The sequence below is a fragment of the Sus scrofa genome, chromosome 1 (assembly GCF_000003025.6).
Source record: "Sus scrofa isolate TJ Tabasco breed Duroc chromosome 1, Sscrofa11.1, whole genome shotgun sequence".
Taxonomy (NCBI): Eukaryota; Metazoa; Chordata; class Mammalia; order Artiodactyla; family Suidae; genus Sus; species Sus scrofa.
Genome location: NC_010443.5, coordinates 16,592,787 through 16,612,282, shown reverse-complemented (window position 1 = coordinate 16,612,282; position 19,496 = coordinate 16,592,787). Strand labels below are relative to the sequence as shown.

At 40.0% G+C, this 19,496-nt stretch overlaps 1 protein-coding gene across 6 annotated transcripts in view; it reads left to right on the top strand.

The window, feature by feature from the left end:
* TAB2 (TGF-beta activated kinase 1/MAP3K7 binding protein 2) overlaps window positions 404-19,496 on the top strand; it is a 78,516-nt gene continuing 59,423 nt past the window's right edge. For 3 of the 6 annotated variants that reach the window (XM_021086951.1, XM_021086965.1, XM_021086945.1), the window contains exon 1: window positions 1,049-1,413. The gene's annotated coding sequence lies outside the window, so the exon portion shown is untranslated. Of the gene's footprint in view, window positions 1,414-19,496 lie in introns of all 6 variants that reach the window. The other 3 variants (XM_013992499.2, XM_021086959.1, XM_021086968.1) reach the window with 3 other exon arrangements.

Here is a 19,496-nt window from a genome sequence, read left to right as displayed (position 1 = left end):
GGGAAGTTGAACAAATATATCTTTAAGAAGATAGAAACAGAAGTCTCCCCCCCGCCCCAAGTTAAAGTGCCTTTGGCTCTGCTTCTAGGACTTCTAGGAACGTGCAATTAAAATAAAATCGAAACAACAAAACCCTTGCAACATTAAGACTGGTTTTTCTTTCCAGCACTCCAGAAAACTCAGCGCCCAACACTTTTTTCCAGACGCGAAGCTGCGAGTTCTGAGGCTTCTAGGACGAGTCTCGCACACTCTGGGGACGACTCTGGTCTCCTGCAGCGGTCACCCCCGTCAGCCGGCGGCCTCCGCGCAGCCGCCTCCAAGGGGGTGTGTCCCTCCCTTAGAGCCCGCACTCCCGCCCGCGGCGCAGGCCCACCTGCCGCCCGCGGCCGCCCGGGCTCAGAGCAGGCGCGGGGCGCCGAAGCGCCGCGGCGTCCGGTCCGCCCCCCGCGCGGAGCACGAGGCCCCCGCCCCGCAGGTCCCGCCGGCCGCTTCCGGACTGGCCGAGCGGCGGGGAGCCGAGTGTCTTCCTCCTTTCGACCCAAACTGTTCTCCGCTCCCGCTGAGAGGGAAACCTGCACTTTCTCTGCACACACACACACATCCCGCCCCAAGTAACGGCGACGGGATCCAACTTAAGAAGTGAGATCCCGGGCCGTCGGCCTCGGTGCCCCTCTCGCACGGCCCGGGCGGCGGCCCGCGCCACTTCGCGCGGCCGGGCTGCGTTCTCTCTCCAGCCTTCGCTAGACGGGCGTGGAGGCTGCGAGTGTCAGGGGAGGGGTGCTGGGCGGAGAAAGAGCATCCCCGCGCCGCCGCGGCCGCCGCAGCCGTCGCCGGCCGCTCCCCCGCCGCCCGGCTGGGGGAGGCCTCGTCACAGCCGCCGCCTCAGCAGCGGCCGCAGATCTCGCGGTGTTTGCCGGCGGCCGCGCCGCCATATTGTGTGACAGTATTTTGATTTGCACTGGGCTGGCGGAGCCGCGGCCGGAGCCAGCGAGAGCTGGGGGGGTGGGGGGAGGGCAGGCGAGCGCGAGGGGGGTGGGGGCCGAGGGAGGTAGGGAGGCCGAGCGAGCTGGAGCGGAGGAGCGGGGAGCGGCGACGCCACCCAGCCATCGTTTTTGATCTGCAGCAGCCGCCGGCGGGGCGACCCAGCCCGACCCCCTCCCCTCCCCCTCAGCCACGAGCGGCGGCGGCGGCGGTGGCGGCTGGAGGGAGTTGGCGGCAGCGGCCGATCGGAGGGGCTGAGCGGGGAGGGAGGGAGGGCTGAGGTGTCCCCCTGCCGGGTGGAATCGGAGGCGGCGGCGGCGCTGGCGGCGGCTGTGGTGGTGGAGGCGGCGGCGGCGACGGTGGAGACGGCTGCCCTAGTGGGAGAGGCGGCGGCGGCCGAGGAGGAGGAGGGGCAAGCTGCGGCGGCGAAGGGTAAGCGGACAGTGCTGCCGGGCCTCGGCGGGATCCCCAGTCCTCGCTCGCCCCTCAGCTCCCCGCACCCCCCCCTTCGTCTGGAAGGGACTCTGCCGACTCGCCAGGCCTTTGCGGGGCGTCCGCTTCTTCCTCTCACTCTTCCTCCCTCCGCCTCCTTCCTTCCCCAGTGGCGAGGCGGAGAGGGAGGCCCCCCAAGTCCCCCAGACCGGGCGGGGGTGGGGAACGCCGGGCCTGGGCTCGGGGGACTAAGTGCGTAGGGGGAGGGGGCATACATTGGAATCGGGCGCCGGGGAGAACCCCGGGTGGGGGAGGGTGCCAGGGGTGGGGAGGGCCCCTGCCTTCACGGGTGCCCCCGGCCCGCCCCTCTGGCATGTGTGAGATGGGGGTGGGGGAAGGAAAACGCCTCTTGGGGAGCCGGAGCCCGAATAAAGATGATTTAGGGGCGGGGGGGGGAGCCCGAGGGAGTTACGTGGGGGTCGAGGGGAGAATGGCGTTCCCTTTCCAGTGTTGGTTTTCTGCAGCCTTCTTGAAGTGGGGAGCCAGCCCCGCTGTGAATATGTGGCCCCTATATTTCAGAGGATAATTCTAGTTTTCTGTCCGATCAACCTCAGTAAGGTTGTGGTTGTGGCAGGGAGGCGAGAGGGTCTGGGAATCGCTGAACAGGTGACAGGTGTATCTTTCCGTTGCTGATGCTGTGGGATTGCTCGGGCAGAGTAGTACACCAAAGTGTCAGAGACCGTGTGGGTTCGTATTTATGTGTTTGGCCATGTTTCATTCCATATATAGTATATTTGAGATGTTAGGTTTCCATTCTTCAAGTCAGCTTAATTGTTGTGGAGAAATTCTTCAAATGTTTCTGATAAGAGGGGTTTCCAGGAGAGTGCAGGGAATTTGCAGCTTCACGGGGGTTTCTCGGTAGTTCATGAATTTCGGGTCCCCAACGGGAGGCTGTTCTGAGTGCCTTTATTCATTGGAAGGTTCTTGGTCGTATTCGAGGCAACAGTGAAGCAGTATAATTTTGCATCCATTTTGTCTGTTTTAGGTAAGTTTTTAAAGTGTCAGATTTTAAGGTCAGGTTGATTCACATTTTATAAAAAAGAATGAGTCTGTGCTTTAGCTCACTCAGAAGAGTATGTTGCTCCTTATGCAATTTTAGATTTGGCTGGGAAGTTTGATGGGCATGGAATAAAATTTTGCTTTCAGTTTTTTCCCCTACTACTGCTTACCACACTTTTTGTACAGTGGCAAAATATTGACACCTTTTTAAAAATATCTTTGTATTCCTTGTAACAGTGAAATCGTGATTGATTTTAAACCCTGGCAGTTTGAAACTCTAGGTTTTGAAACCATTGCATTTTCTAATAAAGACAAGACATGCTTTTCATCTTATTGTATGCTTTGGCTGGACACTTAAATTAGAAACAATGGGAGCAATTGTTAGATAAATGAGCTACAAATTAAAATAGAGCCAAGTTTAAAAGGGACACTATAGCTTTTCAAAAACGGGTATGGAACGAATATATTGAACATAGCACTATCACTGTGTTAACAGGAAATAGAAAAATTCCAGTGATTCAGAACTTCTGTCGGCTTTTTTTTTTCCCCTTAAATCTAATCAGTTTCTAGTAGACAGTGCTTAAGATTTAAATCTTCAAAGGATCAACTAAAAACCGAATGTGTTAATAGATGACTAAGTCACCCACTGAGTTTACTCTGTTATTTCATTTTTCTCTTGGGCACGTGGACTACCTTTTCCTGAGTTCAGAAGAATTCTCGAGGGATACTGAAATGCAAGCCATTTAGCCCTCTTTAGTGAACCCTCTTTAGTCACATAGTAGAACCTGTGCTTTTGTAACTCATTTAGGAGTAGATGATAAGAGCCTCATCTGATACAAATTTCCTGGAAAATAAATTTTAACTTTATGAAATATTACCTATATTTGGTCCTCTCCCTAGTGGAAAGTAGTGTTTGCCAAAACTTGCATGCAGTTATTGCATCTAGTGAAATCACGTTTTTAAACTGCAGAGTTAAGTAGATCTCCAATTATGTTATTATTGAGTATTGCTTCTTTAGTATTAGTAATATATTACCCTCAGGTAAGTGTCTTAACGTGATTAGTCTTGTGTCTTGACAGAAATAAAAATTTATTCTACTTCTTTAGTTTTCCCTGTAAGGAAAATTCGTTTCTCACAATACTGTTTCGGATGAAATCTATGTATGTATCTGTGAACATATGTCATTCTGAAAAATAGGTGTAATGTAGACCATTTACACGAAACTTTGTGAGTTTCATGTGAAAAGAAAAAAGTCCCATGAGGAATGTGTGAATTTTCTGAAATAGCATTTTTTTAGTTGTATAAATTGATCAAGACTAAAAATTTATTTTTTAATAGTTATCAACGTACTTTAAAAAGCAAAGTTTACCTTGTTATAGATGTTTTGGGGGGAAAAAAAGTTTCTGATAATCTTTACAACATAGGAAGTTTATAAGGTAAACTAGTTCAGAAAAGCTTCAGTTCCATTATATCGCTACCTGGCCAGGCTCCCATGACCCAGAAGAGAACAGGAGTAGACGTTTCCTTTGTTCCCACTTATGTCATTCTAATTTGGTTCATCTAAGATTGGGACTCTATAAAGTAGAAGGATTATGAGGTAATAGAGGCAAATGTGAAAAGGGAGCAAAATAGTAATAAGGAGGAAGAGGATAAGATGCTGGTAGAAGATTAGATGAACAGTTTTAGGCAACTAGGAGTTTGGAGGTGTAGGTAATGTTGGCTGCCACGCGTAGGAAAATGATCAGATTAAGCCTGAGTCTTTTGGAAGACTCACAGTCTAAACAGTCATCTTATTTTAAATCCTCTGTGTTAAGATGGTAAGGATTTGGAGATTTTGAAATTATATGAGATATAAATGTGTGTGTGTGTGTTCACATTTATTTACCTCTGGCTCATATTTCCAAAATACAGTATTTTAACATTTCCTTTTTTTTATGACTCTGACGCTAAAAAAAATCAAGGACCCTTAATCAGAAAACCAAAATCCCTGAGTAGGTACTCAGGGATGGCCGGTACTGTATTTTTAATTGCTGAATTGGACTGTGATCATGATAGAGTCTGAGATTAAGAATGGCGGTCTTTTGGTCTTTTTCTTCGTTTTCTTTCTTTCCTTTTCTTTTTAGGGCTGCACCCACAGCATATGGAGGTTCCCAGGCTAGGGGTCCAATCGGAGATACTGCTGCCGGCCTGCGCCACAGCCATAGCAACTCAGGATCCGAGCCGAATCTTTGACCTATACCACAGCTCATGGCAACGTTGGATCGAGGTCAGAGGTTGAACCCACAACTTCATGGTTCCTAGTCAAATTCCTTTCCACTGTGCCACATGGGAACTCATTTTTCTTTGTTTTCTAAGTATGCCATCCCTCAAAGCACACTGTTTGGTACTAAGTAGTACTTACTACTAGTCTTCTTAGCATTAAAATTAGGCATTTTATGTAGACTTATCTTTTAATGACTTATTTTACAAAGTATGTTTAGTTTCTAATTTCTTAATTCTCAGAATAGGGATGAGCTATTGTTTTCTGGTTTTTTTTTTTTTTTTTTTTTTTGCTTTTTAGGGCCGCACATGTGGCATATGGAAGTTCCCAGGCTAGAGGTCTAATTGTAGCTGCAGCTGCCAGCCTACCCCACAGCAGCACAGCATCCCAGCCAAGTCTGTGACCTACACCAAGCTCACAGTAATGAACCCCACTAGTATCCAAGAGAATGCAGGTTCAATCCCTGGCCTCACTCAGGCCTTGCCTAACCCACTGAGCGAGGCCAGGGATTGAACCTGCATCCTCATGGATACTAGTCAGGTTCCTTACCACTGAGACACAAAGAATGGGCTACAGTTAAAAGCACACTAAGATATGTTGCCACAAAGTAAATTCCTGATGTTTAATATCAATAAGAGGTCTCTGAAAATTGATTAAAATTTTGGCCCTTGGAGTTCCCGTCTTGGCGCAGTGGTTAACGAATCCGACTAGGAACCATGAGGTTGTGGGTTCGATCCCTGCCCTTGCTCAGTGGGTTAACGATCCGGCGTTGCCGTGAGCTGTGGTGTAGGTCGCAGACGCGGCTCGGATCCTGCGTTGCTGTGGCTCTGGCATAGGCTGGCAGCTATAGCTCCGATTCGACCCCTAGCCTGGGAACCTCCATATGCCGCGAGAGCGGCCCACGAAATAGCAAAAAGACAAAATAAATAAATAAAGTTTTGGCCCTTAAAAATGCTTTGTTCTCGAATCTGACTAGGAACCATGAGGTTGCGGGTTCGATCCCTGCCCTTGCGCAGTGGGTTAAGGATCCACCATTGCTGTGAGCTGTGGTGTAGGTTGCTTGGATCTGGCGTTGCTGTGTCTGTGGTGTAGGCTGGCAGCTGTAGCTCCCATCAGACCCCTACCCTGGGAACTTCCACATGCCATGGGTACGGCCCTAAAAAAAAAAAAGCAAAATAATAAATGCTTTGTTTGAAGTATATTTTATGTAGCCCCCTTATCTCCTGACAATGCTTGATAAATGAGGCTTTGCTGAATGTCTTTTTTTCTTCTTAACAATTTGAATGTAAAACTTCAACAAGAGATTGTATTGCATTTCCAGCAATCTATTACAGTTCAAAATTTGGGATCAGGAGTGGTAAATTTCTTTTGACCTTTAATATCTTAACACTAACCCTTTTTAGTGTTTCCTACATAGTAAAAGAAAAAGAAACTAATATTTATGGAATACCTACTGGGTGCCAAGCTTTCACTTGTTTCACGAATATTTATTGAGCACTTAGTGTGCCAGGATCCTTTGAGATGTCCTCGTACAGTTTACATTTTCAGTAGTGGAAGGGACATAATAAAAGAGTAAAATCAAGTGTGTCTGGGAGGAAAAAAGTACTGTGGAGAAAATTAAAATAGAAAGGGGTGATTGAGAAACAAATATTGCATAATTGCTCTTTTAAAACCTGCATAATGTGTATTATCTTTGATTTCAAAACCCAAAATATTCTATACATAAATTTTACTTTGATTAAGAACATACCATATGAAAAAGAGTAGATACATATGTGTAGCTGAATCACTTTGCTGTACACCTGAAATTAACACAACATCGTAAATAACTATATTTCAGTTTTTTAAAAAAGAATATACTTCATAACTTGGAAACAACATTATGTTTGTACTTCAGACTTTCACTGAATAGTGATTTCCTATTAGTGCCTCAAAAAGCTGCTTTGTGGCTCAAGAAAAAATTTGGAGTCTGCTATCCTGGTTTGATGCCTGGTTTTGCCACTTACTGCTGGCTTTGTGTTTGGGGGCTAATTACAATTTCTCAGCATCTGTGAGCTTGTTTTCTTCTCTGTAAAATAAGTATGGTGTCTGTAAGGTTGCTGTGATGGTAAACTACACATTTTGTAATTATCTGATACATAGAAGGGGCTCAGTAAATTACAACTTTTTTGTTGCTTATCTGAAGTTTTGTTGTAAAACAAATGTAGTGAAGTTGATGGTCTTTCCAAAAAGCTCTCCTAGCACTGTGTGGGACATCGTTTAGTATACATTTTATTTGAACAGTTTAACATTCTTCTTTGATAGAATAATGTTAAGACTCAGTTGTAGTTTAGAGTCATTAGTACTTTCTGGGGCGTTTGTAAATGTTGTCTAGTGGATTATACTATCAGGAGTAAACCTAGTCTTCTTATGGTGAAAAAGCATTGTGACATATCTTGTTGATGAGCTGGGGCATTTTGACAAGTAGATATAAATATCATATAAGATCGCAGCTCTTGGAAATATTTGTAAAACATTTAGTGCAGTATAAGTAGTCAACAAATGTTCATTTTGTCATTAATTGTTATGCCTTTATTGTTTGAAGAGGGATAATGCAAAAATTTACAAAGTGTTAAAGAAGTCTTTTACAAAGATAAAATAATGCAAGTTGTGGATAAGATTTTTGAAGAAAAGAGTGGAATAGTCAATCAAATAGCAATATTTGTTTTTCATTTTTAGCCTGGGGAAGCACTAGACTGAGTTTCTCAAGATCAGACAATGTCTTATTTTCCTTTCAGTCTTGACTTTCCCATATCTTCAGTGTCTGGCCTGTCCTTCAGAGTTCAGGAAGTACTGTGTGTTCCATGCAGAATGATTTAGTGATAGTTTTCCTGTGTATCACAATGGTAGTAAGCACCTTCTGAGTTTGAACAGTACTTGCACTGGACTTAAGTCTTTGAATCTCTAATTTTAAGCCCAGACTAAGATATCCTGCATAGTTTTCTGAATGCCATTTTTTTTTAATTTAGCCAAAAGTTTGAAAAAAAATCCTAGAAATTGAAAGAAATCAATTGTTTGCAGCTGGATTAGTATTCAATAACCTATTCCTTTCATGAATGAACAATCATGAAGTCATTAATAGAAACCGCCCCCAAAAAAACCTATTCCTATAGTAGGAAAATAATTCATACATAATTATATGCTTGTAACTAACCTTTAAAAGACAAGTTTCTGTCTTATCTCTTTAAGGCAATTTCAGTGAAACTATAGATTTATACTTACTTTATAAGTTAAATGGCTCAGTCACTTTCTTACAATCCTGTGATGTGGGGAATATTGGTGTTTCCACAGAAAACAGAAAACATCCCACCCCACCCTACTCTACTTTTAACAGTAACCATTTTTCAGGTGTTTAAAGCTTAGCACCAGTCACCTTTTCCTGTTCTGTGGCAGGATAGTCCCTGCCTAATGAATAATAATGTTAATTCTCCTAAAACTGAAGACTTCCTTCAAGTTCTAAGATCTTTAGTCATTTGCTCAAAATATTTCTTGGCTTACATGACACACATTGCTTAATATTCAAATTTGATGTGATACAGTACTGTTTTAGAAATGAGATAGACATACATCCAATTGAATTTTTTTATACTCTTGTGGGTTTTTGTTTGTTTGCTTGTTTTGAACTGTAACAGCCTGCAGTGTATCAGTTTGAGTGGCTTAAGAAAGAAAGAAAGTCTGATTTATCTACTAACAGGTACAATACAGACAAGGGCATTTTAAGAATTTGTAGTATTTTAATTACCTTGTTAAAAAAAATGGCATTCTTGTTTCATTTAAGGAGAAAAAGAAAAACAATCCTGGTATAAACCTCAGAACCCAAATAATAAAGTAGAGATTGAAGTGGCCCTGCAGAGAGAGACAGGAAAAGCAAGGGTTAAAAAAAATAAAATAAAAAAATGTAGAATGTAAAAGACTGGTAGAAATATATGAATGTTGATTGTTTTTAATAAAATGATTCAAAAGAATTAATCTGTTGAAAAAAATGTGTGATCCCTACAACCAGCCCCTGCCCAACCTTGCCACAATAGTCAAAAGCAATGCCACATTCCTAGTTGCATTGCAAAGACCTCAGAGTTTCTGGAGGGTGATTCTGACCATTTAACTTGCCTGTTTGGCTAGTGCAGAAGACAGGTTCTGGGAGAATAACAGATGATAGTGAATTATTGAGGGAAAAAACACACAAAAGTAAATTTTAATTAGTAAATTCTTCTTATTCTTTGGTATTAACTTTTGTCTGAATTATTAAATAGTACTCTTATTTTGAGTTTTAGCCTAAAGTTTTACTCTAACATATATATTAAAGATGACTTATTTTAATCTATAATGCCTTGGTGTTAACTTTTTTAGTGTTAGCAAAATTGACACATCGTGAATTTGCTTCCTGTTAGTTTACCAGGCAGGCCAAAGATATAGCTTGTTTCATTAGTATAGGGCCAATGGCAATTCAATGGAATGACTTTTCCATTCTGTATCAATGAGAGAAAATACTTGTCAGTACAAATGAAAACCCCAAATCAGTGATTTCACCTTGCGGAACACAGTTCTCACATGAGGCAAGTTTTGTTTAGTAAGAGAAATCCATAAAAAATGATCATTCTGATATGAACTGGGAAGATAAGAGTAGAAGGGAATTTACCTAGTTTTTAAAATAAATTTTATTTTGGGAGTTCCCGTCGTGGCGCAGTGGTTAACAAATCCGACTAGGAACCATGAGGTTTCAGGTTCAATCCCTGCTCTTGCTCAGTGGGTCATGCTCAGTGGGTCAGTGATCCAGTGTTGCCGTGAGCTGTGGTGTACGTCACAGACGGGGCTCGGATCCCGCGTTGCTGTGGCTCTGATGTAGGCTGGCAGCTACAGCTCCGATTAGACACCTAGCCTGGGAACCTCCATATGCCGCAGGAGCGGCCCAAGAAATGGCCAAAAAAAAAGACTAAAAATAAAAATAAATTTTATTTTGCTAAATTTCCTAAGGTTCATTACTTGATTACTTGTGGGGGGGGGTTCCTAAATTTTTTAAATCTTTTTTAAGATAAAATAGCATATAGAGGTTCGAATCACAGCTGCAGCTGCAGCCTATGCCACAGCCATAGCACCTTCGGGGTCCAAGTCACGTCTGCAGCCTACACCACAGCTCACGGCAGCCCTGGCTCCTTAACCCTCTGAGCAAGGCCAGGGATCGATCATGCATCCTCATAGATCCTAGTTGGATGCTGAGCCGCAACAGGAACTCCTTTGAAAGTTTCTTATGTTAATTCACTGAGTGACTGTTGTAGAATATTTTGCTCTCCTGAATAGTATTAATTACTGTTTGTATAAATATTTCAACATAATAATAATAGTTTTCTTTACTCATCATTCAGTAGACTTCAGAAATCTTCCTTGCATTATGGTAGTACAGATAACTTATTACTGAAGTAAAAATCCAATTGATCTAGTTACTGTTGAAAGCTTTTTTTAATTGCCTGCATTTTAATAAGTATGTTTAGAGCATTTTGTAGTGTATATGTAAATCTCTAATCCTAGAGGTAATAAATACTCTTTAAACAAGTGCATTTTTTGTTACAGTCTGTAAAATGAAGCCAGAAGCACAAAGAGTGATGGAAATTCAGCCCTTAGTCATCAAATAAATGACATACTATTGTTGCAAAAAGACTTGTGAGGTACATACATATTGGTCTTCTCAGTCTTGTGGTTATAGCTGAATAATTTTGCTGCTAACAAAGTCAGCATGTGTGTATGTAAATGTGTACACAGAAAAGTTTCATCTTTGTTTTCATCAAATCCTCTTTTTTGAAAACAACATATTTTCAAGTCCTTTGAGATGTATCACTTAATGATAGTAATAATCAGGTCAGCAAATTAATTTTCTCTTTTGTCACTTGCAGCAGTTTATCTTATGTAGCAAATAAACCAATGATTAGTTGTATGAAAAATTAAGAAATAAAAATAAAGAAGAAACCTCCCTTTATGGTATAAAGATAGGTACTTGGCCACTATACTATATTCCTGACATTCTATGGGACTATTCTGTCTTTTATTGTTTCCTTTTGTACAGACATTTTCTGATCATAGGTTTTTATTGATGCTAAGTTATCACTAGAAAATAGTTACAGAAAAGATAGCAATATAAGCAGGAAAATTTGCTTTTTAAAAGGAATCAGAACAGAGAGTATGTTCCATTTTAATCCACTGAGTACAAATTGTGGTATAATTGCTTGGTTAATTTTTAAAAGGCTATTTATTAATTACCTGATAAACATGGGCATCTGTTCTTTGGAACTTGAGCAGATGTATGTAAGCACCACAGTTACATAATAGAATTGAAGAGAAAAAGTACTCAAGAAGATACCTGAGGGATCACTGTCAAATAAAAGTTGGTGGAAATACAAATACTGTATATTCGCATTGAGAGTAACTTGCTGTTTGCCTTGTGACCAGCGTATGCCTGAACGGCACGTAAGTATTGTTTGCCACTTTATGATGATTTTCTAAGGAAAAGGAAAAATAAACATGTGGAAATGAGAGTTTCAAATTTTTTTTCCATTTCCTCATAGCCAATTCTGCTTTTTTAGTTATGAAAATGTATTGACATGTATTGGTTGGTCCTGCTTTTTCTTTTTTCCTTTTCTTTTTTTCCCCTCCTTTTCCTTTTTTGAGATTTTTCAGGCTGAGTGAGACATCCTCATTCTCTTCATGAGATTTTCCCCACAGGAACAACGGCATGAATATTATAGGATGACCGTTCAGCGCCGTTGTTGTAACTCTGTGAGTGGAAGAAGTGCTCTTTTGAGGAAGCAACTGGTTCATGGGAAAATTGAACTGGTGATCTTAGCCAGACCAAGCTACAGGATCATTACTTCAGCTTCTGTAGGATATCACATGATCAAAAGAATAGAAAGAAACGCCATAGAATTTGTTTCATATGCCATCTGTGACACACCTGTGCAAAATAGCTGGCTAACACAAGAAATCTTGCCTTACTCATTCTTTCACTATGCCTCATGTCTACTTTCTTTTTTAGTCATCCTAAGTTGCCTATCCACTAGTTTAGAATTAGTTTTGAGTTCCTGCTGTGTGCCAGGTACTTTGCTAGGTGATGGAATTGGAAAGATGAGTGAGATACTGCTCTTAACCCTCTAGGAACAGGTATACCAACTAGTATTCTACTCTGTAGCGAATGCAGTGACAGGCTTAGACATAAAACACTTTAGGAATCTACAGGAGCGAGTGTCTGACTCAGGGAAGAAGGGATATAAAAGGGAATTCTTCATAGGGAAGGTGACACAATCTGTGTGTCAGAAAGGCAAGGAAAAGAAGGACAAGTTGGGAGAAACGAGGCCATTTCTGTCAGAGAGGACAGCATGCATAAAGGAAAGAGCATATAGATATCTTGTACTCTCCGTAAAGATTTGACTTCATCCTGTAAATTATGAAATATTTAAATTAACATTCTAGAAAGACTTCTCTGGCTGCGGTGTAGAGAATACTTAGAAAAAAGCCAGGCTTGGCAGGAAGAGTGGCTAGCCTTATAACCATGTATTTGAAAATTGATAAAGACCTGAGTTAACGCTGTGATTAAGGAAGAGAGTAGGTGATGAATTGGAGAAGAGAATACTGAGTGTGCAGTAGAATAAGGTAAGGATCACACATGCCCTGGCTTGAGGTCCAGGGTGCATGGTGTGGTGCCTGCCATTCACCAATACAGAAACATACCAGGGACAGTAAGTAGCAGGGGAAGAAGATGTTTGAGTTCCCTTTGTTGGTTTTAAGGTTCCTAAGGAGAGAGAAAGAGGTAGAAGATATCACTTTATATTGGGGGCAATATCTTCTTTGATTAAATGACATTTGAGCAGATGTCTGAGTGAAGTAGTAAAGAGAAAGAGCTTTCCAAATGTAGAGGCCTTTAGGTGGGAGCATGCTTGCTGTGCTCCAAGCACAAGAAGACCAGACAAGAGACAGGGAGAAGATAGATGAGATCCGAGTGTGTGTCTGTGTGTGTGCGCATGCATGCATGTGCGCACTTTTCATGTAGTGTTGCAGGGTGGTGGGGGTAGATGGAAGCTCCTGGGCCAGGGATTAAATCCAAGCTGCAGCTGGAACCTTTGCTACAGCTGCGGCAACACCAGATCCGTAACCCACTGTGCCACAGCAGGAACTCCTCATGTAGCATCTTTTGATTGTAGTAAGGATTTTAATAGTCAGGATGAGATTAGACACCACTGAAGGGTTTTAAGATGCGAGCTATTTGCTTTTTTTTCCCCCTCACTTCTTAGAATATGATTTGTTAGTGATTGTGTATAATTCTATATTATCTTCATGTGTCTAGATTTGTGTAACCATCACCATAAGGATATAGAATTAGTACTGTTTCATCACCACAGAGACACTCCTTTGTATTATCCAACCTTAAGCCCTGGCAGCCACTGATCTGTTCTGTATCACTGAAATTTTGTCCCTTAGAAATTTTTTTTTATATGAGTGGAATCGTACACTATGCTATCTTTTGAAGTTGCTTTTTTCATTCAGCATTATGCCTCTGAGATCCCTCCAAGTTGTTTCATGGATTGGTAGTTTGTTACATTTTAATACTAAGAAGTATACCATTGTATGGATGTACCACAGTTTGTTCAGTCATTGACTGAAGGACTTTGTGTTTCTAGTTTGGGACTATAAAAATAAAGCTGCTCTGAACAGTTCTGCACAGGTTGTGATGTGAAACTATGTTTTCACCTTTCTAGGATAAATCCCCAGTAGTGCAGTTGCTGGATTTTATGATAAATATGTTTAACTTTATAAGAAACTGCCACTTTTCCCTAGTGGCTGAACCATTTTGTATTCCCACCAGCAATATGTGAGAGACCTAGTTTCTCTGCATCCTTGTCAGCATGTAGTATTATCAGTGTATTTTTATTTCAGCCATTCTAATAGGTATATGGTAACATCTCATTGTAGCATTAATTTGCGTTTCCCTACTGACTAATGATGTTGAGTATATTTTCATAGCTATGTATTTGCTATCTATACATCCTCTGTGGTGAAGTTTTCAAGTCTTTTGTTCATGTGCTAATGGGATTGTTCATTTTCTTCTTGTTGAGTTTAATAAGTTCTTCGTATATTCTAGGTTTGAACCCTTTGTCAAGTTGTGTGCTTTGCAAATATTTCCCACTGGTCTGTGGCTTATCTTTTCACCCTTTTAATGAGGACTTTTACAGACCAAAAAAAAAATATATATATATATATATATATATGAAATCTAATTTTTCTATTTTTTCTTCTATGGATTGTGCCTTTTTGTGGTCAAGTCTAAATATTCTTTGCTTAACCTTAGGTCGCAAAGATTTTCTCCTGTTTTCTTCTACAGGTTTTCTAAAAAGCTTTATTTACATTTTGCCTGTGTAGTTCTGTGATCTGTTTTGACTTAATTTTCATTTAAAGGTGTGAAGTTTAGATTAAGGTTCATTTCTTATGTGTGGAATATCCAGCTGTTCCAGTACCACTTATTGGAAAAATTTATCTTTACTCCATTGAATTGCTTTTGCACCTTTGTCAAAAATCAGATGGCTCTGCTGTGAGGGCCTGTTTCTAGAGTCTGATCCATTGTGTTTATCCCTATACTGGTACCACACTGTCGTGATAACTGTAGCTATATAATCAGTCTTAAGACCAGGTAGTGAAATTTCCCCAACTTAGTTCTTCTTTTTCATAATTATTTTAACTATTCTGTTTCCTATAAAATTTAGAATCTATAAAAAAAATCATGCTGGGATTTTGGTAGGAAGTACCTTAAACCCATAGATCAACTTAGGGAAAATTAACATTTTTAAGTTTCAATCCATAAACACAGTTTCTCTCTCTTTATATTTAGGTTGTCTTTGATTTCTTTCATCAGTATTTTGTAGCTTTTAACATAAAAATTCTGTACATGTTTTCTTAGATTTATACTTAGTTGCATTTTGGGTGGATCAGTTGTAAATGATGCTCTGTGTTTTAAATTTTGGTTTCCAGTTCATTGCTAGTTTATAGCAGTATGGTTGATGTCTGTGAGTTGACCCTGTATCCTGAGACCCTGCTAAATTACTAAGTTGTAGTAGATTTTTGGTGGATTCTCTGGGTTTTCTGATGGGTCTGTGAATAGAGACAGTTTTATTTCTTGCCTTCCAATTCACATGCCTTTTATTTCCTTTTCTTGCCTTACTGCTCTAGTTAGTAGTTCATGTGGTGTGTAATAGGAGTGGTGAGATCAGGTTTTATTCCTGATCTTAGGGGAACGCATCAAGTCTGTCACTATTAAGTACATGTTAGCTCTAGGTTTTTTGTAGGTACTATTTATCAAATGGAGAAAGTTTCTTTTCTCTTCCTAGTTTAAGAGTTTTTATCATGACTGAGTATTGAATTTTGTCAGATAGTTTTTTATGTCAATTGATATGATCATATGGCTTTTTTTTCTGTTAGCTGATAGTACCTTTCCTTTTTAAAGATTCACTGTGGTAGTTCTATGTGGAATAAACTATAAGAGCAGGGCAAAAATGTCACCAAGGAAGCCATACTGGAAATTGTTGCAGCTATCCAGTTATCCAAATGAGAGATGATAGTGGCTTGGACCAGGGTAACAACAGGAAAGGGTGTGAAGAAGTCAGAATTTGAATATGTTACAAACCCTGGATAGGCAGGAATTTTTGATGAATTGGATATGAGGCATAAAAGAGAAGTCAAAGATGACTCTCTTGATTTTTGGTCCAAACTATTGAAAGTATGGAGTCGCTGTTAACTGAGTTGGGGAAGACAGTGAAGTCACAAATTTGAGCTGAGCAATCAAGAGTTTGTTTTTTGGATGGAGTTCCCATTGTGGCTCAGCGGAAACAGATCTGACCAGTATCCATGAGGACGCAGGTTCGATACCTGACCTCACCCAGTGGATTAAGGATGTGGCATTGTTGTGAGCTGTGGTATAGGTCACAGACACAGCTTGGATCTGGCGTTGCTGTGGTTGTGGAGTAGGCCAGCAGCTGCAGCTCAGAGTCAATCCCTAGCCTAGGAACCTACATATGCCGCGGGTGCGGCCCTAAAAAAAAAAGTTTGTTTTTTGGATGTATTAACTTCGTAAGGCCTACTAGACATTTAACACATTTAACATTTAACTGGACATGTCAGGTAAGTGATTTGATACACAAAATGGAACTTAAGTTAAAGATTCAGGCTAGAAATAGAAACTAGAGAGCCATCAGTTGAGTTGAAGTATAAGAAATTAGTCATATTTATTGAAAATTATACCTGTAATATTTTTCTTTTTAATACACTATTGTTTTAAGATTTATTAACAAAAAGCAAGATTCTCCTAATATGTGAAGTATTTTGTGAAAATTTGGATTAGTTCTGTTTGTGGACACTGTTGTTTATCACACATTAAGTGCACCAGAAATTATGTGATTGGGAGAAAATTTGGGGGATATGTATTGTAATATATATTTAATCATACTTATTTGGTAGGTATGCCTATAATAGTAGTATAGACACACGGACAATTTTTCGAGCTTTATTCTAAACCTTTGTAAATGAAGTAGCTTTATGCATATTGTGAAGAGGGTTTGATACTTATTATTAAGTGCCTGAAAGGCTTTCTGTGACAACATTTCCTTGGTAGATAAATAGACAGCCAGAGAGATCAAAAACAAAAATTAAAAACGGGAATGCAAAATAGCTAGCAAGGAAAGACTTAGATTTTTGACTTAGAGGCGGAATTAAATTGGTGAAGGAAAAATATGAACCTCAGTTTACAGACTTAGTAAAAAGACAGTTCTATTCAAATAAGTTTTCTTCATATTAAGGTATTCTGTTTTTTAAGTGGCATTTTCTGTTGTAACTGATTGACTCTAGTGATATTTTCTTATTTATAATTGGAACATCTCTAGCATTTTGTTTTACTTCCTTTATCGCAGGATTTACCATATTGTATTCTGTTTACTTTTCAGTTTCTCTCACTAAATGTTAAGTTTTTATAGCATTAGTACAATGTCTTGGCACTCAAGCTCTGTAAATATTTGTGAATGAATGAGTGAAGACACACATACTACTAAAGTTTAAAGTTGGTAGACTTGCTTGCTTTTGAAAGTAAATGAGTTTAGATTCCAGAATATAGGTTATGGCCAAATATCTTGCTTTTGAAAGTAAATGAGTTTAGATTCCAGAGTGTAGGTTATGGCCAAATATCTTGCTTTTGAAAGTAAATGAGTTTAGATTCCAGAGTGTAGGTTATGGCCAAATATCTTTTCTTTTTTTAATGGCCATATCCAAGGCATATGGAAGTTCCCAAGCCAGGGATTGAATCCAGGCCACAGCTGTGACCTACACCACAGCTCTGGCAACACCAGATACCTTTAACCCACTGCACCAGGCCTGGGATCAAATCCACGGCAACCTGTGCCCCTGCAGTCAGATTCTTAGCCTCCTGCATCACAGTGGGAACGCCTCAGATACCTTTTCAGAGCAGTACCCTGATGCTTTCAAACAAATTTACACCCCTGAAGAATACACCTGTACACATTACCAACTCAGGGTCACACATTTTGCCTTTTGTTATTTGTTCTTTTTTCATAGTGGTAGTAGTGGCTATATGCAGAATCATCCAGTTCAGATTTAAGCACCAGGAGAAGCTATTTTTAAAAGCCGTAGTATTTTCCTTCCAGATCTCTAGTATGTTTATGTGTCTGTTTATACCTGTATATATTGTGTTTATCTGTGACATGTTAGTAAAAGTTTATAGGAAGAATAGCTTTCCTCTAGTATTTTCGACACCAACATAGAAAGAATGTAAATTGTTGAGTGCTTCATTTTAGGCATCGTGGGGAATAAGGCAGAGAGGACTATATAAAATAATCCTTGCAGTGTATAGTCTGCTGAGTCTGATACAGAGATACCTACCTCTGATTATTGGAAGCATTAAATGAGTGAATACATTTTAAGTCATTTGGCCCACTGCTTAGCACATAAATAAATGCTTAATAAAAGTTATTTCTGGAAAACTTCCTGTTATGAAATTATTTTAAAAATAAGAAACCTAAAACCATATTGTTATACCTCTTTTCGTTTGGCTTTCTTGATCCCATTCTTTCCTGCATTTTATCTAACTTCTCTGACTCTGGGTCTTTAAGTCTCCTCTCTTCCTGCCCAACCTCTTTTCCATTATTCCCTAGGTCTGGGTCATCACTTTCTACTGAAACTCAGTACACTATAATTCTACAAAACCTCTTACCTCTCCAGGGAAGAAAAATGACATGATCCAGCTATGTTTCAGGACCTAGAAAGCTTGTTACCACTGTGAAATACAGCCTAGGAAGGCCTAAGAGTGGAATGAGCCATCATGTAAGAGATTGTCGTGTTACTGGGATTATAGGTATGTTAGGGTGAGAGGCAGTGAGTTGGTCTTGGATGAGATGACTTTAGGTTACTAGCATGGCACCGTCAGGCTGTTAGTTTATCTGTTCCAGTCCCACCTACCCATCCTACCCACTCATTCCTCAGTCTCTGAATTCCGTTGCTATTAGTCTAAGAACTTTTCCTTAAGAAAAGTAATTTCGGTTTGGTCCTCATCAACACTAGAGATTGGAATGTGTGGGGAACAGTTCCTTGTCTTCTACCCACATTTCTGTTGTCCTTCTCTTTCGGACCCTTTCCTCCAACGAGAAAGACTGCTTAGAAGAACATTTGCCACCATTACTGCTACCACCCACCCCACCTCTGGGATATTGGTAGATAAATTTTTTAATTTTTTTATAAAGTAAATAGGGCAATTTGGCAGAGCTCTTTGAAGAAAAATAAAACTTTATGAAGCATTCATGATTAAAATATTAATGAGTAAACACTAATCAGTATTCTACATAAGACAGGGTTTTTTTGAAACTTAAACCTTAAATCTGTTTCTTTATAGATTTTATAGAGGGTTTTAATGTTACTTATATATACTCTGTAATTTTATTTTTTTTCCATAGCGTCAGATCCATAGCTCTCTTTGATGGTTATATGATTTATAACCTTCTGAAATAGAGGACATTATCCTCATTCCAACTCTGCCTATTCTGAAAGACAAACAGTGTTTTGTTTGAGAGCTTTAGAATGAGAATCAGAAGTCACAGGTTCTAGTCTATGGTAAATTCTTGTGTGAGATGTTTTGTGTTTTTTTACCATTGACTCTGTGGAATCTGAAATTGTGCCTGGCATGTAGTAGGTGCTTAGCAAATATTTTTTGAATGAATCATTGTTTTATTCTACTTTAGCACTCCTTTCCTGATTTATTACTTGGACTTTGTTACTACCTAGTAAATAAGTTTCTGATATTTTTTGATATAATAGGAGTATCTAGGTTCTGATTGGGTGAGTTACTAATATTAAGCTTACTTTATAATGTGTTTTTTTTTTTTTTTTTTTTGCTTAGTGGAATTTTCAGCCTTATTTTCTGGTATTTACCAACAAATGATCTTCTAACTCTTGTTTTTTTGAGTCTGTTTCTTTATTAAATACATTTTGTGTGCCTGTATATAGGCAGTGTCCTATATGGAGGCATGTCACCTGTGTCCCTAGGGATCTTATACCTTAGATAAAGAGACACAGAAGTGGAACCATAAGATGTTGGATCATGAAGCATTTACCCACCGGTACATTAGGAGTTCTAGGAATAGAGCGATCCATGTGGACTGAAGCAGTAGGAAAAGACTTCAGAAAGGAGAGAGAA